The 25,751-nt window shown below is 49.5% G+C and overlaps 1 protein-coding gene across 2 annotated transcripts in view; it reads left to right on the top strand.

Annotated features, from left to right (window-relative positions):
- LGI3 (leucine rich repeat LGI family member 3) overlaps positions 1–25,751 on the top strand; it is a 362,651-nt gene that overhangs the window by 63,836 nt on the left and 273,064 nt on the right. The window lies entirely within an intron of this gene.

The raw sequence follows: 25,751 nt of genomic DNA, 5'->3' as shown, positions 1-25,751 counted from the left end.
GCTGGGAGCACACGCTAAAACAACACCTCGACAAGTTGCTGTAACCTGAATATCCCACCTCTGGTGGCAATGTGCCAAACGTGTCGGAACTATGTGTATGGAATTTAGTTGCATTTTACGCCCAGTGAACACGAGGATAGATCGTGCACCGAAGGAAACTGCTGTCTTTTAGTGGTGGCGTGAGAAGTGTCCCTTCTCTGACTCACACGCACGTGTACAATCAGAGCCCCTGCCACGAGCTTGTGGAGATGTTCAGCCAGCATTTGCGGTAACGTCACGAATCTGTTGCCATATCCTACATAGCACAATGAGCTACTTGTGAATGTGTGACAGGCCGCCACTTGCTTGCTCGAGGCAGGAATATCGCGTTGCGACTGTGGGCTGACATGGCAGTGATTAGTGAACACCGTTGACTACAGTTTAGTCCTCCGCGGGCGCTAGGCCCACCTGTTCACTCACGAACCACAGCCGTAATACCGCCGAGGGCCGGTCACTGAAGTAAATTTGGCAAGCATGAGGTGAGAGTGCCCAGGCTCGGCTGTGTGCTGGCATGGCAGGCATTTTAATGACTGGGTTTCGCCTGTCACTCACTGACCGCAGTCGTAATTCCACCAAGGCGAGGTAACTTCATCGCCCAACCCTCCCCGACTCTGCATTCGACAAGGGCGAGGTGGCATAGACCAAGGGGCAGGCAGCGCAGCGCTTTTGATTCAAATTGCTGCTGCTTGGCGCTACACTCTTTCCAAGGCTCAATTCTGCACTGCGTGCCGGCTTTTCTGGCCATATCCACGCACACTTTAACTAAAAGATGTTGATGTCATTGTGCCTGATTCATGGAATTTTTTGCACAGTGCAAAGTGACTTTGCAGTGCCTACACAAACCCTTATTCATTGAACTGGGCAAAGAGTATTTCTGCAGTACAAAGCCAGTGCAAAGTCATTGGGCCTGATACATGGAGTTTTTGGCATGGTGCACAGTGACTTTTCACTGGTGCAAATTGACTTAGCACTGCCAACCTGATTCATGGAACCGTGCAAAGTGTCCTTTTGCCGTGCAAAGTCACGTTGCAGTGCAAAAATACACTTTGCATGGTTCCATGAATCGGTGAAGCAGTGCAAAGTGTATTTTTGCAGTGCAAAGTGACTTTTCATGGCAAAAAGACACTTTGCACGGTTCCAAGAATCAGGGTGTTTGTTGGCAGTGAAAAGTCAATTTGCACCAGTGAAAAGACACTTTGCACAGTGCAAACAATTCCATGAATCAGGCCCATAGTGTCCCGGCTCATGCATACCACCAGTCTGCCCCTGACAATGTGTAAACTAATGTGCTTGCATGTCTTTCCATCCCGCCATTTAAGGCAAGCTAGTCACATCCTATGAACATTATTTTAGCGCAAAGTTGACAGTTGAACCTGAAAATGGAGCACTTGCTTTGTATTGTGCTTGACCAATTTCCCAGTTTAGACCAAAAAAAAGAAAGCACAGTCAGCCAGACACATCTAGTAGATTTCTGGGACTTCATGACTTGGGGCTTAAATCAAGACTGGGTGATGGGAGTGGCTTCAGGTAAAGCATTTGACACAGCTCCACAAAGAAGGGTCCTGAAAGAGTCACATCTGCACTGCACCCTCCATCACCGCTTTCCGGAAGAGCCTCAAAACATACCTGTTTCCCCACACATAAACCTGCCTTTTCAGCTTCCTGCAACCACTTGTCCATCCCAACCTTTCTATCCTATCCTGAAAACATTGTGTAGCGTCTGTTTCACCTCCCACATGTTTAACCTTTGAACCTTGTAAGGCACTCCGAGGCCCCCTGGGTAGGGCCACTGCTGAACAAAAATGCCAATAAAATAAAATAAAAAGCAACTTAACCTTGGCGTGCATCCCAGGTTAGGGAACTGTGGGAGGAACTGGTGAAGTAATAGTGGGTACCTTTCTAGCAATTAACAAGTCATGCCATCCTGAATAAGTCATTGCCGTGGTTTCACCTGGAGCAGTGCAGCCACTTCTAGAGGGCCACATCTCCAGGGTTCCATGTGATAATGCCGCTGGGAAAAAGCCGCCAGGTAGGCGACTTTCTTTTCTTGGCCCCCTGAAATTCTTTCCCCACATATTCTAAGAAGGGTACAGTTAGATATTATTAACTCCAATCCTAGAATATTTGGGGAAAGTGTTTGATTTTCTGGAGGGTGCAGGTTTAAGGAAGTGTCGCCACCTGGCGGCCATTTCCCCAGCGACATTATCTCTGGATCCAGTCTCCCGAAGGAGCAAAATAGTTCAGAGACAGTCCACAGAATATCTACAAAGAACGACCAACGACTGCTGCAGAAATGTTATGAAGGAGATGCACGGACCTAAACCTCTGTTATCTGGAGGAGGAGGTGATGGTGTGATCAGGATATTTAAATATTTTCTTGGTATTTCCACAGTACAGGCAATGAGACTACAAGTCAAGCAGAGGTGTGGCGTTAGGACTAGGTTGTAGAGTGGCTGTGTAGTCTTTGCTGAAAAGGGTGGTACATTTAATGAACTGATTTAAGTGGGGATGATGGGAGTAAAGAAAGTAACATAATTCAAAAGAGGTTAGGAATGATCCTATTGTGAAAGTAAACACAGAACCGGGGAGGGTCCAAAGTCTGTAAAGTTGAAGCAGGTATGGAATAATTGGGCTGCCAAGAAGTGTTAGGTGGTCCTTACCCGCTGCCCCTATCCCTTTGATCCCATTCAATGATTTCCTTCTCTCCAGAGCGGTCTATTCCTGGGGTGCAGACAGTGAAGTAACTTTACTGAAAATGTTGGGGTGGACATGACAACTGAAGGAAATGGGTGGGGTGGAGGAAGCGTAGATGCTGGCTCTGAGGGAGAACGCTAAACTACGTCACCACAAGAGTCCCTTGCCAACGCTCTGTTATAACTTGCATAAGACTGGTGGCGTATCTTTAAAATTAAATTCTACGGACTTGCCAGTTTAGAATTCAATGCGTTGACAACAGCAACAAATGCAAATCTAGCCAAATTGATAACACATACCATGCTCTCATTATCAAGATGCCCAGAATAAAGTCATGCCACAGTAAGAAAGGGCTAGACCGGCTGCCCCAAAATGGCAGTCTGAGTCTAGCCATGTCATATTTCATATTTGACTTTTCCATGCCCATAAACAAATGCTGCATCTGCCAAGAGCCTCTCACACATACATATACCCATTCACCGTGGATAGCATCAGGGCCTTTCAACTTTCTCAAATAAAAGAGAGCTCAAGCCTTAGGGGTGGCCCCCAGCACCTGCTCCCATGTTGCCAGTCAGCACTAAGCAATATATTAATTATTCTCTATTTTCAGTCCCGGGCGTAAAAAGTGCACTTTGCAACACTCACATTACAAACTGCGTTTTCTCATCCCACGGGATACACCGAAGTGTTATCACCTCATTGCCTTCTAACACTGGTTCCTCCACATCAGCCACTTGCTGACAAAGAAGGGTTTGGAGCTCTTCAGTGGGCATTTAGTGTTTAAGCTCCCTGTTGGCTGGCTGGCTTCCTCGAGAAAAATGGAGGCTATTACCCTTATCTTTGTCACCATTGTAATGTATGCACCCGACAGGTGCCTCAGACTGTTTTAGCTCTAAGCAGGGGCCCCCCAACCATCATGTTGAAAATGGACCCCCACACATCTTCATTCCTGCCTGCCACCCACCCAGTGACACAACAACATATGATTTGCAAACTTCATACCGCCCAGAACATACAAACAATGCATTATTTATCATTGATTCAGACACAAAAGTCAACACAGATATGCTTGCACACACTCACCCACTCACACATGCACCCAGCACCTCCATTGCAATGCACTGTTTGCACACACCATTCATATGTACATTACACACACAATAACACATGCAAACAGTGGCGCAACAGCCATTGAGCAGACCATGCTTTATCCCCCCTGGCCCTGACACCCGAAATGTTGGGCTATGTTGATTTGACCTGGCTGAACTACATTGCCATGGCAGGACAGGACCTGACAAACACTGCTTGGGTGGGGGAGGGGTGCACTTTTAACAAAGGCCTGGCATTTAGTAATAATTTAATGTATTTCATTGATAGCATCTGAATTTGTAGGTATTAGCATAATTAGCCTAAAACATTTGACCTAAAACATTTGATCAAATTTATTTGACCTTTCCCTTTTGGTCAAATTTAATTAAATATATATATCGGGGTGGGAAAGAGTATAGATTAGGTTGAGGGGATGTAGGGGCGGTTGCGGGCATCTCCCCCTGCATTTTAGACCGAAAAAAAGGTCAAATAAATTAGATCAAATGTGATTAGGTCAAATGTTTAAGGTCAAATAGACTCAAACCGAATTTGTATGCATACATTTTTAAGCAGTTGAAATCTTGTCAGGGAAGTGAGGCAGCTCATTCTCACAGTTCTTAAGTGTGTGTTTCCGACACAGAGAGTCAACCGCTTTTAAAATTTAAGCTGACTAGAATAGTCTCATTAGAATATGCAGATGCACCCACAAGGTTTGCCCCTCTCCCGGCAACTCCTGCTGTCTCATAAAGTTAGCCCCTCATTACAGGGTTAGCCCGCAGTCAGGGCCAGCCCTAGGATTTGCGGGGCCCTGGGTGGCAAAAGTTGAGGCCACTCACAGAAAATGATGTAAACAAAATGAGTTGGTAATATCCGTGGGGATACAATAAACTGATGTTCAATATCTTAATTTTAACTGCTCATATTACGGTTGTAGCAATATCAGGAGTCCAGCTTATTTTGGAGCAGCCGACCGAGTGAGCTGAATTATTTGTAGAGATGGGGACCTCAAAAAAAAGTACTGTGATGAGGAAGAGCAGGACAAAGAGTAATGAAGATCACCAGTAAGTAATGCAAACATACCTAATGTGACTGCACGTTCCAAGGATGTAAAGGCAGGGATTGGCCCTGTGTCAGACTGGGCAAAGTGCTTTTCTTGCAGGATAGTGCAATCGTAACAAAGCCTATTTACTGGAATGGTGCTGAGATAGTCAGAGTAAGCAATTCCACAGGTCTTCAAATGTCATCAATAGGGCTCAAGTCCAGAACAAAGTGTGGGGGATCATTAACATATTCACAGGGACTGAACGTATCCTAATGTGGAATACGCACATTTAATTCAATTGCCTTTTCTAGAAACTAGCATTGTCGTTCACAAAATGAATCAATACCCGAAATAAAGAGTAAAAAACAGCTAGGGGAAAATTTCCTAGCACACTGCTGCAAAGTATAAAAGGTGTGCAACCCTTTAACCCAAAAATCTATATTGAAATACTCTATGGAAAGCAAAATACCAATACAAGACATGTTCTTTGAAGAGACTTTTAAATCCTGGTGGGTGAAAACTTGAGCAAACAAGCATTTTTGCATCATGACCTGAAAAACACCCAAAGGGGATGGAGTCGGCACTGTGAAAAAATTGAGCGGACGCAGTATACGCACATGTAATCTCAACTTGTACCCTGAAAATCAACACAGGACCAGGGAGAACATCTTCAGCCCAGCAACCTCTCTTCCAACATTCATGGACTTGCTAAATCGTCACAACAAATGTGCCCTCTGATCCTTTCCCGTCCTCACCACGACGTTTGGCTTTCAACAATACTCTGTCTTATAAATAGGACCTGAAAAGTACACACACCATAATTAAGTACTCCAGCAATATAGGCATCCTTATTGAAATATGTCAAACAATAAGAGTAGAAATGTTGCATTGTTTTCAGCCCATCTTGAAGACTACAAATACCAGAATGCAGTTCCACAAAATTATAAAGAATGGCTTGTAGGATGTCTTTCAAGACTTAATCCTAAGAAAAGATAATGTGAAATGGTAACCTTTTGCATCATTTGACAAAGGCATGCTTTATATGATGCGAGTGAAATGTGACATTCTCTCCAAAAACATTTTTTTTTAAATGTAACACACTAAATGCGAACATATGAATACTATCGATGAACACTATGAATACCACCCAGTCCAAACCCTGGCAGTGGCTGCTGACTTTGAGTCAGGCCACCAGCCAGGGTGAGGGACTGAAACGCGCAGTATATCCCTGCCGCCCGCTTTATGTAATGGACAGCACACGCCTGCCTGGTCACCCCAGCGAGGCTTGCAGTGTCCAATTGCTTAATTGATACAGCGGCTGCAATGTGTCCCCCCTGGCTCTGCCTCTGCCAAAGGATGGGGGGGACCATTTGGCATACCACAAAAGTTGGGGGGACTGGTCCCGCCATCCCCCACTATAATTACTCCCATGGGGGCAGAAGAAGTTTATTGTGTGTGCCCATGTTTGGCGTCTCCCTGGAGAAAATCAGACCTGGAAGAGAGAGTGCAGTCTCGAGGCCCGTTCAGTTGTTCCCCGCAAGCACTTGGTTCTTGGTCGGCCCTGACGTCTATTCAGTATTTGCCTATTGGCTTTGCCCTCTTTTTGGATCGGATGGAATCCAGTAAAGGTACAGCTCTCATGCCGAGTTGGGTCCTGCCCACTCTTTAGAAAGGATGGGCTCCTGGCATTCGAAAATTGAAAACTGTAAGATTTCTACTGCTCCGTGGGTGCATGCCTCACTCTGCCCATAAGTACTCAAAACTCTTACCTTGCATAACCCAAGATTAACAAAGTGGTTAATGTATATATATATTCAGTGAAAAAACGTTGTTAAAAGGGACGTTATGGTTAAGTTGCGCTAATCAAAACCTATCAAATTCAGTAAAAAAACTTTGTTAAAGGGACGTTATGGTTCAAAGTAAAACTGAAAAACCCCTGAAATTCGGCAGTTATGGTAAGATAAGCAACCATAACTCGCGCCACCGTGCACTGCTAACACTAACACCCAGGACATCAAAGATGACATCACAAATGTCATTGATGACATCACTGATGACATCACATGGCTGGCTCTCCCTTTTTTTCCTTTACTGACATATCTAAGCCACATAGTTTTCTTCAGTAACAGTCAGGAAGTAAAAATTGAAAAGGTACTATATTTGTAGACTTAGGGTCAAGTCATATCATATGAAAGTTATGTATAGCGGAAGACACAGGCTTCAAAGAGAGCAATCCTTCCCGACCTTTTGTCGTTAGCTCTCCTGCCAAAAAAAGCCATCCAAAAACAAAATACATGTTCCTTTAGGAACCACCTTTTACAGGTAAAAAATAGAACTAAAAAAAAAACGCATAGACTCCATCTACTTTATATTTTTCAGTAAAGTACATAGATGCAATAAGATTTTCCAACATTTCCATTTGCATTTTGTGTTATGCTAATGGTAATATTGTGGCGTTCAACCTCCGTTCCAGGGACTGGAACGGTGGATAACGGCCCAGCAGCCCAAGTTATCACCCAATCAAAGCAAGAGTGGATAACGAGGTCTCTGGACCATTATCCCCCCTTTCCAGCCCCTGAAATGGGGGATTAAGGCCATTAGCAGCCTAGGTTCCCAAAGTGGTAACCCGTGATACTAAAAAAGAGGATTTTGCGTCCTACACCGGGACGCCAAAGGCGTCCCGGTTTAGGAAGGAAAATCCCTTTCCAAGATGGCCACCAAGGAAAGGGAAGGCGAGGGTTCCATACAGCGCCCCTCTTCGCTTTCCATGGCAGCCTGCAGAAGGCAAAAAGAATACCCTATGACCATATTACCACAAACACATTTTTCTTTCCTCTCAAATCTATGCTAATTTTGAATAACTTTACCACAAAGCCAGTCCCAGGTGCACATGGCCACTTTAATTCAATGTGTTGTCCCTTCTGGTCATGGGCAGTAGCCACATTGTCTGGATCATGACCTTATACCATGACCCCGACATTCTGGCCACTGCCCATGGCTACAGCCTACCCCTCAGTCACTAAAGCTATAACGCTATTTTGTTAAGTACATTATGATACTAGTTGTCAAATAAGAAAACACTTCCACATTTACAAAACCATGCTTTTCGATCCTTGCCAATGAGCCTTACGCAAATTTGCTGAAAATCCACCCACGTTTTATTTTTTCAAAACTGTCAAATGAATGCACATACAACCGTCATATAAGCTGTGCACAAAATCTCAACAAACTTTGTAAAATCATTCAAAATCAAGGCAGAAATATTCCACCCATCATCATCACCCCTGACCTCCCCAAACATTATTTTATACGTTTCACAAGTGCAATGCTCAGAAAATATAATTGTCCCAAGGGTTCGACCATGTATTTCTATACATACGTTGATCTATCGCAAACATTTCCAAATCACCTTACTTCGTTTCTCTTCTTTTAGAAACATACGAAATCTGGCAGCAGGGCGCGTCCATCTTGTGTTATTCTCATCCATTGCTGCATCTACCTAAGGCAAACTGCAGTGATGTCACTAAATCATATGCCCCGCCCCTGACCCTCACATAACCAACCCTAGTGATATTCAACACCTTTCTCGGTGACATTCCTCTTCAGTGTAGGCAAATGCACACATAATCACCTACGTGACGTGACGCAGAACCGGAAAATCAACACACATCGACTAACAACATAGCTTGTCACAATTTGAAATATTAAACCGGTCTTTAAAAGAAAGCAATAACACTGTACAATTTGTAAAGTACTTTTATTTCACAATAAACTCTCTGAGAACATCCGACTATTCCCATATTCAATCAAATTGCAAATTTGTTTCTTCGCTCGTGGTCGAAAATGTTAATCGTGATGCACACGTTGTTCTTTTTGCATACACAAAGTGTTCGTTTTCAATAAAGCAACTGCTTGGGTTGCATAATGAATTCCAGGGCGTGTGCATCAACTTGGGCCTAGAGCACCATAAAAGTTGTTATGTTACTCCTAATCGCTAGTGCAGCGTACAGGCACATGGGCCCTGTGCGATCGTCCCACAAAGCAGTCACGGTGATCCAGCCGTTGACGACTACATGCACCTGGCGAATAAAGAAGCCATCAGTTGGCATCTGGAATCCATGGCAATCGCAGTAAGGCAGCATGTAGCTATTTTGAAAACATAACAGAAAATAAGTATCAATACCCGACCTTTATCACAATATATCTATTGATTTCTTAATTCGGCATAGAGTTTAAACTAACGATTATCATACACATCAAACAATCTCAAAAAAGACAAAATGAATGTGGAAACTGATACACAATTCGATATGGTCATAGATGTCATTTTAAAGAAATATTAGCGTTCAACCTGGGTGAATCTAGTGATAGTCTACATACACCTAGATTCTGCACCCCCATAGCTACATAAAAAAGACAACCGCACAGAAAGATGGTACGTGAGTTACATTGCAAAAATTAATCTTCAGATAATAATAAGTTAATGCTTGTTCCGGTGTACAGTCGTCAAAAGCAAACTTACATGATATTCACCGTCTCCATTCTCTTCGCGTAACTCAGACCATAATGCTCAATGCGCTCGCACCAAAGATTCTTCCTGAACTGATTTTACATGTTCCTTACACACTTTTGGAATGCATAACCTTATCAAATGTTCATTATTACAAACCTCCTCTCACTGAATTTCTCACAAAATATTCCCTTTCTCTCAAGGTCAAAAAACAATTGACCCTTATAGTTTCTGTCCCATGCGTGGGCTTCCTTAGCTCGCAACCCAAAAATCAAAGCTGGTGACCTTCACTCAGAATCTATATACATTTTCATTTTGCAACAACATGGCTCAACGCATTCATGAGAACTTGTACTAACATACACGTGCAGTGCCGCTGTTTCCATCAAACACTGCAGGTGGCTGCCTCAGATGCCACACTCTAGGGGGTGCCAGTCTGACTCCAATATTATGTTAAATACATTGTTACACAGACACATTAGTCCTTCGCCTGTACTTTACGCACATTATAAGGAACACCTCCAAATGTACCGTATGACTTTCGTGACAAAAAAACACAATTTTTCTGCTTCTTGCTGCCACATCCCATCCCATCCTCATCAACCGTCACGTTTCGAGACAGTATTTGATAAGTTTAACAAGTGCAATGTGGTATTTTGTTATATGTTTTTGCGGTGATGTCCGTGGACACCAAAACACGGATGAAAGATGGCAGGCGCATCGGAACAATTAAAGCACTTCACGCTCTTCACCATCCAATGAGGGAACGCATCACATGTCCGCGGACATGACGCGACCGATTAGCCAATCGATGTCCTGTCCGCGGAGCGAACAGGGAAGTGTGTCCGCAGAGCGGACATAGATATCACTCATTTTTTTAGACCTACTTTTTCATCATTTTAAAAAAAAACTACTGGACGGATTTTCACCAAATTTACAAAAGCACGCTTTCGGGACCAAACCGCTGCTCCTGCCGCAAATTTGCTAAAAATCCGTCCAGCGGTTTGATCTGTAGCTGTGCACAAAGTTTTTCCCCCATTCAGTCTATGGGAAAAAAATAAATTTTGGGACCCCCCCTATAACTTTGCCCCCCCTGGACCAAACCTCACCAAACTTTGCAAGAATTCAGAGTTTGCCATTTACTTTTTTTGCAAAGTTTGGGGAGGATTCGTCCAGGGGGAGCCAAGTTATAAGCTGACCAAAAAGTGCTCTTCCTGTGGGATTAGCAACTTAACCATAACTACACAGCCACTACTGTGGCCGTGTAATATATATATATATATCATCTTTGATGTCCTCGGTGTTAGGCTTAGCAGTGCACGGTGGTGGCGCGAGTTATGGTTGCTTAGCTTACCATAACTGGTGAATTTCAAGGGTTTTTCGGTTTTACTTGGAACCATAACGTCCCTTTAACAACGTTTTTTCACTGAATTTCATATGTTTTTAGCAGCGCAACTTAACCATAACGTCCCTTTAACAAAGTTGTTTCACTGAATTTCATAGGTTTTTAGTAGTGCAACTTAACAATAATGATTTTGACTTTATATACATGTCATATGGAACTGACTGAATCTCTTCTACTGTACTTGATGTCCGCGAACTCATTTAATGTTCGCGGATATGTTCGAAGAACAGTACCACTACCTAAAAACTCTGGGGGGTATGTTTGATTGTTATATCATAACATAGGAATATTTAATAATTCAAAAAGGAGCACACAAACACATTATATGTACTAATACATAAGAAATGTAACCCATAAATACAACACACTAACCATTCATTTAAATGCACTATGTTCTAAAATGGAATATACCACAAGAAGATAAATTGGCTTCCATCATAATTACCTCACAAACACGACAGAACTGAGAACAAGAGCAGACCCACTGAGTACATAGGACATATCTTACCTGAAATAGTAAGGGTACTTAATTTTATTGATATATTTATAAACTTTCTGTATTAGATAAAAAAATATATTATCTTTTTTTTTCTCACAGAAATGTCTAGTACTCTGGAATGGCTAGAGGAGCATTTCCCACATGAAGAAATGTCACAAGATAGTGAAACTAATGGTAAACACTTTATAATATAAACCATTTAATTATTATTATTTTGTATACATTTAACATATATATATATATATTTTTGTACAGAGCATACCAAAATAGAAAATACTTCAGAAAAACCTGTTATGGATAACACTTTTCACAGTATAGAAGAAAACATTGATTTATTGTTGACTAATTTTAATAATTTAAAAACTTTTGTGGAAGATCATTTTAAACCAAAAACCTCGTACCATTGCCCCACATGTACTTGTCCCTCCTCACCATATCCCAGTCAATTATCCCTAAACCCTCTCCATAACCCAAAACGTTTTGATGAGACTTCCATCCCTTCTTCACCTAATAACAATCATGTTGAAACCCCTAATTCTCCTGTTTTTGTTTCTGTTTCTGCCTCACCTTCTCTGTCATAAATTATTAATATATGTTAAATAAAGTTTAATTTTTATATTGTGTTGTAAATAGTTTCGTTTTTTTTTCTTTTAAAACAATGTAGGTGTCCGCGGACAGTGCAGGTGTTCTGAAATGTTCGTAAATAAACGAAAATGAAAGTGTCCTGAAGAACACTATACCTGTTCGTACTGTTCGCTAGCAAGTTTCAAACTGTTAAACACACGCGGTGTCCTGAAATGTTCGTAAAAAAAAAAAAATGAAAGTGTCCTAAAGAATACAAACAGACCGATTCATGGAATTAATGTGCGCCGAAAATTCCGGCACAGAGGTGCCAAAAACGTGCGAATCGCAGTGCAAGTGCGAAAATCGCAGGGAAACCAGTGCACATCGATTCATGGAAGTCCGTGCACGAGAAAAATATTGGATGTGCGCTGAAAAAGTGCGCGGCGCACGCCGGCGCACAGGTCATCCAAAGGCATGCGCCACAGCCACAGCGAAATCGCACATAACGCGGCGCACATAACAAAAGTAGACGGAACACGGGGCGTAACACTCGGAATGGGGAACAACGCGTGAAAATATGGGCGCCACGGGGGAAGTACAGGAGGCAAGTGCGCGGAACACCCACACGCTCGCCTACAACTCGTATTCATGGAATCGAATAGGGCAAACCAGCACACGGTCAAAGACGCGCACAGGGCCAAACAAGTCCGCCACAAGAAAGCAGGCGGTAGCGTCCCTGAGCCTGAAATAAATGTGTGCCAAAATGTGCGCTAACAAAAAGCACCTATATACAGCTATGATGAATGATCCATACTGTGGCCCTCTAGAACAAATGAGGTGCAAAGGGGTACCGACAAACACGGACACCCGCTGTGTGAAAAATAGCGTGTGCGTGTATTTCGGGGTGCGCGGGAAGTTCCACACGTGATTGGCCTGGGTACGTGTATTTCGGGGTGCGCGGGAAGTTCCACACGCGATTGGCCTGGGTACGTGTATTTCGGGGTGCGCGGGAAGCGCCACACACGATTGTCCGTGGTACTTGTATTTCGGGTTGCACGTGAAGTTTCACACCCGATTTCAGCAGGGTACGTGTATTCCAAGGTGCGCGGGAAGTTTCACACGCGATTTCAGCAGGGTGTACTTCGGGGGTGCCGGGGAGTCCTACACGTGAATTGGCCGTGAGGGTCCTCCCAGCTGTTCCCTCTACACCCTCCACGGCCCTTGCAGGCGGGCCACACCACAGGGGACTACCCTGCACCCCTGCACATGTCCCACAGGCAGCTCATCCACCATGGCCATGCCCCCCAGCCAACCTACATGTCACCTTGCACTACTGCCCACCAACTCATGTCTCCCAGCACCCCCACCCCCCAGCATCCAGGGGCACCCTCCACCAGGCCCCCACTCATGTCTCCCACCCCCCCACCCCCCAGCAGTCAGGGGCATCCTCCACCAGGACCCCGCTCATGTCCAACTCATGTCTCCCCGCACCCCCACCCCCCAGCATCCAGGGGCACCCTCCACTAGGCCCCCACTCATGTCTCCCACCCCCCACCCCCCAGCAGTCAGGGGGACCCTCCACCAGGCCCACACTCATGTCTCCCACCTCCCCACCCCAGCAGTCAGGGGCACCCTCCACCAGGCCCCTACTCATGTCCAACTCATGTCTCCCTGCACCCCCACCCCCCAGCATCCAGGGGCACCCTCCACCAGGCCCCCACTCATGTCTCCCTGCACCCCCACCCCCCAGCATCCAGGGGCACCCTCCACCAGGCCCCACTCATGTCCAACTCATGTCCCCCTGCACCCCCACCCCCCAGCATCCAGGGGCACCCTCCACCAGGCCCCCACTCATGTCTCCCACCCCCCGACCCCCCAGCAGTCAGGGGCACCCTCCACCAGGCCCACACTCATGTCCAACTCATGTCTCCCTTCACCCCCACCCCCCAGCATCCAGGGGCACCCTCCATCAGGCCCCCACTCATGTCTCACACCCCCCCAACCCCCAGCAGTCAGGGGCACCCTCCACCAGGCCCCCACTCATGTCTCCCAAAGCAGTCAGGGCACCCTCCACCAGGCCCCCACTCATGTCTCCGAGCACCCCCACCCCCCAGCAGTGCGATTTGCCTGGGTACATGTATTTCAGGGGTGCGCGGGTAGTCTTACACACGATTTCATCAGGGTACGTGTATTATGGGTCCGCGTGAACTTCCACATGTGATATCAGCAGGGTACGTGTATTACGGGGTTCGCGTGAACTTCCACACGTGATATCAGCAGGGTACGTGTATTACGGGTTCGCGTGAACTTCCACACGCGACTGGGCCTGGGAGAGTGGGGTATGTGTATTCCTGGGGTGGGCGGGAATATTCACTTGCGACTGGGCCTGGGAGAGCGTGTTACGTGTATTCCTGGGGTGGGCGGGAAGATTTACACGGTCGCCTACAACGCGCCAAAAAAAAAGGTCCAATCCGGAAACACGTACGCCAGCATGAAGCAGGCACACGTCCCGTGCAGCATAAAAGTGTGCGCAAACAACAACAAGCTCAGACGTCAGGATGAATATACCGTTCCTAGCAGCAGTGGCCGTGGGATACCGCAGGAGGAGGAGGAGGATAGTCAGGGCCAGAATCTTAACACCCAGAACCAGCTTTTTTGGTATGCCTGATGACCAGGTGTATGGGAGGTACAGGTTTCCACCTCACATAATAGTCGACCTGGTCAGTGAGTAGGAGGATGACCTCACATCACCCACCCTGTGCTCCCAAGCACTCAGCCCCCTGGAGAAGGTCCTCAATGTACTGCACTTCTTGGCTACCGGATCATTTCAGTGGACAAGTGCCATAGTGGGGGGGGTGTCACAGGCCACGCAGTCACGGTGCCTACACCAGGTGTTGGCCATCATCACTGCACGCCCATCAGTCCGCAGGCACATATACCTGCCCAGAACACCTGCAGAAAGGCAGGCTGTCAGCCAGGATTTCTACAAGGTGGCACAATTCCCCAAAGTGCTAGGTGCCATTGATTGCACCCATGTGGCTCTACGTCCCCCCAGGGCATCTGAGCACATCTATAGAAACCGCAAGCACTGGCATTCCATCAACGTCCAGGCAGTATGTGATGCCAATGGAATCATCACCTCAGTATATGCCAACTATCCAGGGTCCACCCACGACAGCTTCATTTACAGGATAAATAAACCGGGACATGGAAGCTGGGCGGCATGGCGATGCATGGCTGCTTGGTGAGTATAAATGCCACAGCACACGCATGCATGACAGATACAGAGTAATGGCACTACCCCACTAATGATCCCCATCACCACCTTCCCAGGGGACAGTGCCAACCCTCTGAGCACCCACATGATGACGCCAATTCGGAACCCCATCACGCCTCCCGAGGTAAGATACAACACAGCCCATATTGCAACCCGGGGCATAGTGGAGCGCACATTCGGAGTGCTCAAGTCACGCTTTCGCTCCCTTGACCGTTCTGGCGGGCAGCTCTTATACGCTCCCCCAGTAGTGTGCAGGATCATAGTGGCAGCATGTGTCCTGCACAATGTTGCAACACGCCGGGGCCTGGCTGTGGACATTGTGGTGCCCCCACATCCCCAACCACATGCACACCCGCTGCGCATGGGAGGGGAAAGGGCACGGGGTGAGGCAGCCCGTATGCAGCTGGTGGCTAATTACTTCACATAGAAATCACACCCCTGTGGAGTGCACACAGCCCTGGCACATACCATCTGACAATCAATGATGACTCAATCTGACAATTCAGATGAATTAAGGGACAGTCAACTGTCAGAACCATAGCAGCCTGAGATTGTTCACCTGGAAGTGTCACAATGTGTGCATCCCTACCGACACAAACGCCACCAATGCAGTGTCATCAAAAGACACACTTCTATGCAGCAAAAATGAATACCCACTTGCAAAATACAACATGAGAACAGTGCCATGTCACCCAACCCCTCCCCGGCACCGCCACACAACACACCATGGCATGTCATGCTATGTGAGAGCAAACAAATTAATCCCCACAACATGACACAAGTGTCACAAACTACAGTGTGCCTAATGGAAACTGACCACACATGAAATGCTCACAGTAATGCAGGACCAACAACTCACATTACCAAATATTTAGCAAAAATACTAATCACCTACACAACCTCCAACCTACCATAAACATGACAGTACGGATTTAAAAAATTGGTAGTCTCACTACCTGATAATGCCAGCACTTCGAACACTTCCAACTGTACAGTGTTAGCGCCACGCAAAAGTGTATGTGCACTGCTTACAACATGGACTCCATTTCCAAAGTAGACCGCCTTGTGAAGACATGAGAAATGGACCTGCAAATTAGGAGGATGAGATGGATGCAGAGGCACATATCAATACACCATGCAGTGTACAATACAACAACAATATGCACTAGGAATGTATACACAGTATTGACTACAGACTGCCCACACATCAAATGGGAGTCCAACGTCACTGTGTAAGTCAATGTCACTTGGGCACACCCTTTGCAAGCCCATGGAAACGGGAAGCAGGAGGGGTGTGTGTCACACAAACCCAAGCATCTAACCCAAATTCAGGACAAGCCTGCATGTGCCCAGCCACAATACAGCGTATGCCCACCGGAGCCACACAAGGCAACACACTGTCCAAAAAATCAAAAATCAAAAATGGCCATGAATGGGCCAGGGGGTGTGGGGGAGGCCACCCAGGAGGTCCGAGGACAGGGTGCACACCAAAACCCACCTGTGTGGATCTTGCGAAAAAAAACACCTCCATGGGCTCATGGCCTGCACGGCTACCCTATAGTGAGAGATTTGCTGCTGTCGCTCTCCTCACCCTCTGCAGCTGCATCAGGAGGTGGCGGCACTATGGGAGGCAGCCCACGCAAAGCCCTAGTCTGGTCTTCCATGGCAGCAAGCATGCGGGTGTGGAAGGTCTGGTTCTGGAGGATAATCGTGCAGAGGTCCCCATGCAACAACTCACAGGATGCCCGGACCTCCTTCCTAGTTGCCTGCATCTCAGCTGAGAGCGTACGTGTGAGCCACTCCAGCTGCTGTTCTGTCCTCGTGTCAGTTGAAGCCTCAAGCTCAACAAGAGTCACCCTGAGCTGACAGAGTTCCACCCTCGGGGCTTCCCTGTGGCCCTGGGACTCAATAGAAATGGCTTCCCGCAGAGTCTCCAGTGCCGCCCGTCTGTCCCTGTTGGACGCCAACATGTCCTCCCTGTGTGACTGGCAAATGGAGTCTGTTGCCTGCTGTAGTTGTTCCATCAGCCTTTCTTGGGGGACAATGGAAGTGGCCACCCTATCCATGGCCTGAGCCATCATCTCAGATGATGCTGCCTGTTGGTTTGCCATACCGTATATGGATTGCTCCCATGCGGTATTGCCAGGTGGCGTACGGCCACCGCGTCGGCGGGCATCACACCTGTCTGGGGCAAGGCGAACTGCGCCTTGCTGTGCCGGCACTGCCTGAGGCTGCAGGACTGCATTCCCCCTCTGATCTGCTGGCCCAGGAACAGGATCAGATGTTGCGGAGTGTGACCCTACATCCGTAACCACCAAAGGCGGACCTACCAACACTGACATCCCCATTGAGGGTTCTACCCCTGGTGCAGGTGGGTTGGACAGTACAGAATCCCTCCCAGAAACATTTACCTGCGACCGCACATAGGTCTCATCATCCAAATCGACACCTGAATAGAGCTCGGGGGAGGTGCACCCAGAGACACCCCTTGAGATAATGGTCTGCAGCAAGTGTGGGTTCTCACCCACCACCACACCACGTCCCTCACTGGTGCCCGGTCGGGCCTGAGACCCCTCCTGGGTCTGCACCATCCCCACAACCCCAGCAGTATCAAGTGTGTCATCCCCTGCAAAGACATGAAAGAAAAGAAATGGGAACAGGCATTAGCACCATGGCACAGAATTAGGGCTGAGAAGCAACAGAAACAGTACTTCATTGACACATGTCCCACATGACTATAACCCTCACATGCATGCACCGTCACTGCGTATGAAGGGGAGGCAAATGGCACACATTGATGACACCAAGATGGAAGACCAACACATTTGCTGCATGCTGGCTAGCAGTGCCATCACACATTGGCCTGTGATTGGCATTTCCAATACACATACATGACACATGCCATCACACAGATGGCATGTACCCTAGCCATGTCACACATGTGACAATAGGACTGAGAAATGCCTAGTGAAAGTGGTGGAATGCAAACGATCAGCCTGAATGAACACAGAATAATACGCAACTATGTTGTGGCAAGATGACACCTCCAGGACAACTGGCGTGAGGTTGGGCTGAATGTCTACTGTTGCCAGAAGGGATCTTGCAATACCCAAATCCTGGTGCACAGAATGTATTGGATGAAGCACATGGGTGACCCAAACCACTCAGGCACACACACCCTCACCTGGCACTCAATCAGAAGCCCTCATACACACACCATGCAAATGGATCACGCACACATGCATGTGCACTCACCGGACAATTACTCGTAATCTGGCAGGTCTCCCACGCCTTGGATCTGTCCCTCCGTGACGTAGGTCCCAGCAACATACTCATGTGGAGTGAATTCAATGTCCTATGCTGGAGACCCACCTCCAGTCACTAGAGTAGCGGCATGACTTGAGGCCAGCTTTTTCTTTGCCCTGCGCTTCAGGTCATTCCAGCGCTTGTAGCAATCATTAGCTGTGTGCCTCACGAATCCATGGGCACTTATGATGTCCGCGATGGTCTGCCAGTGTGCCTGACGTTGTGCAGGTGTGGTCTTGCATCCTGCAGTAATCACCATTTCGCTGTCATGTGCGGACACATACTCCACAAGTGCATCAAGTTCGGCATGAATGAAGATGGGCTTCCATGGTGGGTCGGACTGTGTAGCCGTGTCTGGGGCATCAGCCTGTACTGGACGAGCACTCTTCCTCTTCCGTTTGGAAGGTGGTGGGGATCCTGAGTGTCCTATGCTTCTCTGGACACTAGGGGCAGGAGCCCCGGTGGACTGTGGACTAGGAGTATGGGATGAACACTCACCATGGGACTTGGTGCAGTCATTAGCTGAAGTGTGATGTAGTCAGTGGGAACGTCAGCAGGATGGACTGGGACCGACACTGTCCTGGCTGGGAGACTCGGAGCTGGGGTGGATGGAGCCGTAGCTGCCCCTGCAGCCTCCCCAACCTGCCTACTTGGGGCAGCAGATGACATAGCTGCCCCTGATCCACGTGGCCCGGTGACACCAATGTGCACCGCCACACGTGGCCTAGACCTGCTGACCTGGAAGTCAGCCATGGAGTCACCCTGTGCCAGGTATGATGCCACAATGGGTTGGTCCAACAAGGGCTGAGCAGGGATGGTGTCAGCCACGTTACCCTCAACCAGGGGGGGCATGGGTGTCCCTGACTGGTCACCGCCACATGGGCTAGGGGCACCCTGCAAGTCCCGGTCACGTCCCCTACCATATCCACCACGGCCACCTCTTGAGGCTCAGCCACCTTTGCCACCCTTACCGTGTGCTCACCTCCCAACCATGGCACTGATATTGTTGTGCGTATGGGAGTTGCAGTAACCTATTGTCCTGGGCAATTGGAGGTCAAAGGGGTAGGGTACTAGATGGAATTCGTACCCTAGTGCTCTAGCAAGGCTGTATATGACCCCTGGGGGAAGATGACGGGTCACGCAACACACAGGCACCCCAAAAAAGGAAGATAATGTGCACGCAACCCCTCCTAGACCACGTGCGTGGAAAAATAAACCTGCACTACGCTATGGCACCCAGAAACACAAAAATGACATATGCGTGTCACACGCAGCCTAGAATTACCTCTGAAGGGGTATGCAACACACGGGGCAAGCACAGATGTTAAATACGTGCGAGACTCACCGTCTGCCAGGAGTAATCGCGTGAAAAATACGCGCGTGTGCGCGTTGGCAACACCCCCTGCCAAAAGAAGAATTGTATGCTGTCTGAGGAGACAGGACAACAGAAGAAGTGAACGCTGTTTGAGGAAACAGGCCCAGGAAAAAGACAAAAAGAGAAAAAGCTGTCAGAGGTAACAGGGAGTACAAACTTGGAACGCCGTGAAGTAAATCGCGTGTGAACCGACAAGAAGTACAGATTTCACCCACTCGCTCTCCACGAAAAGCATGTACAAGGAAATGGCGTTCTACACGTACCTTTTAAACATGCCCACACGTCCAGCGTCACTTCCGCGTGTACGCGCTAAGGCCCTATCCTCCAATTACACGAGCTGACACTCTGACGTGCAGTCGTTGGACGTGTAACATGCACCCGTGTACAGGGAAATGCCCGTGCACGCACATCACAGACGCGCATACGCGCTGAGGCCCTTTCCACCAATTACATGCTATGACACTCTGATGTGCTTATTTTTTCTACGCACCATGGAAAACGCACGTTCGCGTAACGTCATAGACGCGCCTACATGCTGGGGGCCTTTGGCCCAATGAATTCGCGTACGTGTGCTGACGCGCATACGCGCTAAGGCCCTTTCCTCGAATTACACGCAGACGTGCTGGATTATCACGTGCCAAATCACTCCGTATCAAGCTGGCCACGCGTAAGCACACGGAAGACCACGCTCCTGCCTAAAAGGCCGAATTACTGCCCCCCAGAGCCCCGAGCAGCCTCCCACGAGCCATCTGCTGCTGCCTGCCTGCCTGTCTGCTGCCACCGTGCCCTGCCATTTGGTGCCTGCACATCAGCCATCTGCAGGGGTCCAGTTACTGTGTCCACCCCTGCTGGAACAGAAGACTCCCGACTGGTATAACATCGCTCCACAGCCCAGCCCCAGGACCCAGTTGCCCACCCACGCCTGCCTCGGTGGTCGCCATGTCGGGGCAAACACCATCCGAGACCACTGGCGACCCCCAGCCAGAGGGGCAGAGGGCCACCAGCTTCAGTCAGAAGGAAGTTGGTGTCCTGGTGGAGCTTGTCCTGGGGCATTATGATGCCCTCTTCGGATCATCACGCGCCGACAAGGAAGGACGGGACAGGATCTGGACGGACATCGTGACTGCCATCAACGCGGATGGGGTGGCAGTCCGACTAGTCCATCATGTCAAGAAGCGATGGGAGGGCTTCAGGTCCAGGACCCTCAACAAGGCCCGGCGCCTCTTGAAGGCAGCGGCTGCTAAGGGGCGCCGGGGCCACTTGTCAGAAGATCAGATGAGGGTCCTGGAACGCATATCCCCAGCGCTCCACGTCCAGGTCCTTGAGAGGCAGTCCCGTCTGGAGTCGAGCGGTAAGTGGCCAAGCATTGCTGTGTGAGACAGGGCATGTTGCAGTGTGCTGGTTGTCTGATACTTGTCTGTATGTGTGACATAGGCCATGTACGCATGTGTGTGTGCAGGGACATCATGGTCATGCATGTGAGACCAGTAATGTGTGAAGCACACGGTTGGTGTATGTATTTAAATGCAACATGGGGAGCCCTATGCGGAATGGACACATGAGAGCATGCCAGTCTCTGTTCCTGGACATGGGTGGGGGTGAGGGATGGGTGCTGATGCCATGTACATGTATGGTGTCCATGTCTGTGTGTCTGACCTGCGTGTCTGTGACTTGTGAATGCCATGGATGCACGACACATGTCTGTGACAATGTTCAGAATCACTGATGCAGCCTAGTTATCCTTGCATCCACTGTATCTGGGGTGTACGAGTCCAGATGGATGAAAGTACGGTGAAGTGTGTGCATGTGATAGGCATGACCCATGATGCATGTGAGTTCAAAAACAACATTGTATGTTTCAAGAGTCCCTTGGACATGTTTGCTAATGTCCATAGCATGCGCCATGCCTGTTACTGCATGTGTTTTGCCTGCAATGACCCATGTGTTGTGGAGGGACATGATGGAAGGGATCGTTGACAGTGCCACTCATCTGCTATTGCTTCCTGTCTAGGGGACCATTGTACAGTACCCTGATGCTTGTGTTCTATGTCTACCTCTACACAGCGCAAAGTGAAGAAGAGGGCGGAGACGGTGCTGTGGAGCAAAGCGGCGGGGATGCCCCCATGGCTGCAGCGGAAGGGGTGGGTGAGCCCCCACAGGGGCTTGCCACGGCGGAAGACGGGGTGGAGCCATCCAGGTTGGTGGTTTCCACAGAGGAGGAGGAGGCCGCTACTGAGCTGCACATGGGGCCTGGTGGGGGCATCCCTGCTGGTGCAAGTGGTGCAGTCCAGAAGCAGATGCAGGAGGCAGCACAGGTCGCCGCGGAGGTGCCTGTGCATGTCACTGTCCCTGACACTCTGACTGCACCACCATGCACCAGCAGGGATGCCCCATCCCAGGCGCATCCGCAGGTAGGGGATGTCCATGTCATCTGACTTCCCTCCACCTGCGGACGATGGGACCCCTGGCCGTATGGAGAAGGTCCTGATTGGTGTTGCGTTGCGCACGGGTGTCATTTGTGATGAGGTGCGTGCTTCCCGGGGGGAGCATGCACGTCACCACGAAGAGCACCGTGCCAACATGGCCCAGTTGGGAGCGGCCATGGTCGGGGGTTTCATACATGTGTCGGGCACTCTGGCGACCCTCTCCTCCTCTGTGGAGGCTATGCGCCAGTCAATCTCCATGCCGTCTTCCGGCCCAGATGCCACCAGGGCCCCCTGTGGACCTGCCCCGACCAACGCAGCCAACTCAGTGGGGATCCCATCCCTGCCATAGTCGGGAGTCGGAGGTCCAGCAGGGGTGGACACACCAGCAACTGGACCCCAGCAGATGGAGGATGTGACGGCATCATCGGGCAGGGCACGTCCACGACGGCGTCGGTGGATTCCATCAGCCTGGATGCTGTCGTGCTGGCACAGGCAGTTGCGCCAGAGGCAGCGGCAGGCTCGACGTGGGAGGCATCATTGCTCGGGGCCATCAACATCAGGGGTGCAGGCATCGGCCAGAGGGCAGGAGAACCCTGGAATGGGAGTGTCTTCCGTGTGGGAGCGGTTGGGCCAGCAGATAGGTGTGGAGCGGCAGCGGGCAAAGGAGGAACAGCTCACAATGGTCAGGGCGGAGAATTCCATGCGGAGGGCGCTGAGGCGGGCTGAGTGCCTCGAGGGTATTCGCAGGGAGTTGGAGCTGGAAACTCCATTAACGCTGCAAGACCTCGGGGACAGGGAACATGCCCGCCTCCAAGCCATTGAACAGGAGTTCGATGATGCCCTTGCCCATGACAACAACCAGTGAGCCGTCGGACTAGCCCGCTGCCCTTGTAAATAGTTATGTAGTTAGTGTTAGGTTTCCTTTGCTTTTTTATTTTTTTTGGACCTTTTGGACAATGGACCACATTTTTGTATATAGTTTTTTTATTAGGTAGTATTATTTGATAGGTTTCATTTCTTCTTTTGGGATCATGGACCCTGGATTGTTTATTGGTATATAGTTGACTGTTGGATTTTATTTTTTTATTTGGATTTTACCCATGAAGCAATGGTTTTCAGTTTTGATTTTCCATTTGGATTTACTTTTTTGAACTGTGAGTTTGGACAACTTTCCTTTGGATTATGATTTGTGGTTTTACATCATTTTACGGACATGCTGCTTTTGGTTTTTAATTCCCATTGTCGTTTGTTTATTTTTGATTCCATTTATGTTGCTTTTAATACATTTTCTTCATCAAACTTCAATGTGTAGTATCATCTCATTGGTTTCATGCATATCATGATATGGGTTTTGACATTCACTGACACCCATTGTGTGTATGTGAGGGACACGTGTTCATTTACATACTTGCCATTGGGGTTTTATCATGTAATTGGCATTTCTAAGTGGGTGGATGCAATACTTGGGTGGGTGTTTGGCATGTGGAGGCAGCCCATAAGGGCCAGGGATCTAGATTGTGATGACGTGCTGGCTGGGGGACATGAGTCGGGGCCTGGTGGAGGGTGCCCTGCACTGCTGGGGGGTCGGGGTACTGGGAGACATGTGTGGGGGCATGGTGGAGGGTGACCTGCACTGCTGGGGGTGGGGGTGCTGGGAGACATGTGTGGGGGCCTGGTGGAGTGTGCCCCTGGATGCTGGGGGCTGGGGGTGCTGGGAGACATGTGTGGGGGCCTGGTGGAGGGTGCCCTGCACTGATGGGGGGTGGGGGTGCTGGGAGACATGTGTGGGGGCCTGGTGGAGTGTGCCCCTGGATGCTGGAGGGTGCAGGGGGACATGAGTTGGACATGAGTGGGGGCCTGGTGGAGGGTGCCCCTGGATGCTGGGGGTGAAGGTGCTGGGAGACATGTGTAGGGGCATGGTGGAGGGTGCCCTACACTGCTGGGGGGTGGGGGTGCTGGGAGACATGAGTGGGGGCCTGGTGGAGGGTGCCCCTGACTGCTGAGGGCTGTGGGGGTGGGAGACATGAGTGGGGGCCTGGTGGAGGGTGCCCTGCACTGCTGGGGTGTGGGGGTGCTGGGAGACATGAGTGGGGGCCTGGTGGAGTGTGCCCCTGGATGCTGGGGGTGGGGGTGCTGGGAGACATGTGTGGGGGCCTGGTGGAGGGTGCCCTGCACTGCTGGGGGGTGGGGGTGCTGGGAGACATGTGTGGGGGCCTGGTGGAGTTGTGCCCCTGGATGCTGGGGGGTGGGGGTGCTGGGAGACATGTGGGGGCATGGTGGAGGGTTCCCTGCACTGCTGGGGGGTGGGGGTGCTGGGAGACATGAGTGGGGGCCTGGTGGAGTTGTGCCCCTGGATGCTGGGGGGTGGGGGTGCTGGGAGACATGTGTGGGGGCCTGGTTGAGGGTGCCCCTGAATGCTGGGGGGTGGAGGTGCAGGGGGACATGAGTTGGACATGAGTGGGTACCTGCTGGCAGGTGCCTCACAGTGCTGGGGGGTGGGGGTGCTGGGAGACATGCGTTGTTGATCAGTAGTGCAAGGTGACATGTGGCTTGGCTGGGGGGCATGCCCATGGTGGATGGGCTGCCTGCGGGACATGAGCAGGGGTGCAGGGTAGTCCCCTGTGGTGTGGGCTGCCTGCAGGGGCCGTGGAGGGTGTAGAGGGAACACCTGAGAGGACCCACACGGCCAATTCACGTGTAGTACTCCCTGCGCACCCCTGAAATACACATACCCTGCTGAATTTGCATGTGAAACTTCACGCGCACACCTGAAATACACGTGCCCTGATGGAATCGCGTGTGAAACTTCCCGCGCACCCCTGAAATACACGTACCCTGCCAAATTTGCGTGTGATACTTCCCGCGCACCCCTGGAATACACGTACCCAGGACAATCGCGTGTGGAATGTCCCACGCACCCCTGAAATACACGTACCCTGCTGAATTCGCGTGTGAAACTTTCCGCGCACCCCTGTAATACACGTGCCCTGATGGAATTGCGTTTGAAACTTCACGTGCACCCCTGAAATACACGTACCCTGCTGAATTCGCGTGTGAAACTTTCCGCGCACCCCTGTAATACACGTGCCCTGATGGAATCGCGTGTGAAACTTCACGCGCACCCCTGGAACACACGTACCCAGGACAATCACGTGTGGAAATTCCCGCGCACCCCTGAAATACACGTACCCTGCTGAATTTGCATGTGAAACTTCCCACGCACCCCTGGAATACACGTACCCAGGACAATCGCGTGTGGAACTTCCCGGGCACCCCTGAAATACACGTACCCTGCTGTATTCGCGTGTGAAACTTCCCGCGCACCCCTGAAATACACATACCCAGGACAATCGCATGTGAAACTTCCCGTGAACCCCTGATATACACGTTCCCCGCTTGGCGTTTGCTGTTTGGCAGCCCTGTGAACTGGTCCAGGGTTAGCACAGACATTTGCGATGAATTGGGGATTTTGATGGCTTTTCCTTGCACAAGGGCGCTCTTGGGGGCGTAACTGGCGCTGCTGCA

This window comes from Ambystoma mexicanum, chromosome 10 (genome assembly GCF_040938575.1).
Source record: "Ambystoma mexicanum isolate Mex_15411 chromosome 10, UKY_AmexF1_1, whole genome shotgun sequence".
NCBI lineage: Eukaryota > Metazoa > Chordata > Amphibia > Caudata > Ambystomatidae > Ambystoma > Ambystoma mexicanum.
Note: the sequence above shows the minus strand (reverse complement) of the source record. Positions and strands in the feature narration are given on the sequence as shown.